This window comes from Tenrec ecaudatus, unplaced genomic scaffold (genome assembly GCF_050624435.1).
Source record: "Tenrec ecaudatus isolate mTenEca1 unplaced genomic scaffold, mTenEca1.hap1 Scaffold_430, whole genome shotgun sequence".
In the NCBI taxonomy this organism is placed as follows: domain Eukaryota; kingdom Metazoa; phylum Chordata; class Mammalia; order Afrosoricida; family Tenrecidae; genus Tenrec; species Tenrec ecaudatus.
This window is the reverse complement of record NW_027459335.1, coordinates 170,586-171,925: the sequence shown is the minus strand read 5'-3', so window position 1 is coordinate 171,925 and position 1,340 is coordinate 170,586.

Genomic DNA, 1,340 nt, shown 5'->3' with positions numbered 1-1,340 from the left:
TATCCTTGTAATCAGTTCCCCCTTTCTAACCCACTCACCCGCTACTCTCCCAGTATCGCCCCTCACACCCCTGGTCCTGAAGACATCATTCACCCCGGACTCCCCTTGCCTCCAGCTCCCACATGCACCAGTGCACAACCTCTGCCCCATCCAGTCCCGCAAGGTAGAATTCGGATCATGGTAGTTGGGGGGAGGAAGCATCCAGGATCTGGAGGAAAGCTGTGTTCTTCATCGGTACTACATCGCACCCTGACTGACCCATCTCCTCTCCTAAACCCCTCTATGAGGGGATCTCCAGTGGCCGACAAATGGGCTTTGGGTCTCAACTCTGCACTTCCCCCTTCATTCACTATGGTGTATATATATATATATATATATATATATATATATATATATATATATATATATATATATATATATATATAAATTATTTTTGCATGATGCCTTATACCTGGTCTCTGTGGCACCTCGTGATCGCACAGGTTGGTGTGCTTCTTCCATGTGGGCTTTATTGCTTCTGAGCTAGATGGCTGCTTGTTCACTTTCAAGCCTTTAAGACCCCAGACACTATCACTTTTGATAGCCAGGCACCATCGGCTTTCTTCACCACATTTGCTTATGCACCCGTTTGTCTTCGGCGATTGTATCATGGAGGTGTGCAGCCAATGATATGATTTTTTTTATTTGATGCCTGATAACGGATCCCTTTGGGACCACGTGATTACACAGGCTGGTGTGTTCTTCCATGTTGGCTTTGTTGTTTCTGAGCTAGATGGCCACTTGTTTATCTTCAAGCCTTTAAGACCCTAGACACTATCTCTTTTGACAGCCGGGCACCATCAGCTTTCTTTACCACATTTACTTGTTCACCCGCTTTGGCTTCAGCAGTTGTGTCGGGAGGATGAGCCTGGTAGAGTTCCAATTTAATAAAAGAAAATATTCTTGCAGTGAGGGAGTGCTTGAGTAGAGGTCCAAAGTCCTTCCACCATCTTAATACTAAACCTATAAATATAGACACATAGATCTATTTCCCCATCCTCATATATATATTTGTATGTACATGTCTTTGTCTAGACCTCTATAAATGCCCTTTGACCCCTAGGTCTTTCTTCCATCTCCCTTGACTTTCCTCCTGCCCTACTATCATGCTCCGTCCCCTCCTAGGTTACAGCTATACCTCTTCTTTACATAACCTTACCTTTGATCATTCCCTACCAGGCCTGTCACTCCCCCCTCACTACCATTTTGGGTCCCATGTTGTTCCCTTGTCCCTGTGTTTGTTAACACCATCTCCTTACTCCCCCCCCCCATTTCTACCTATCCCAAGTCCACCCCGGAAC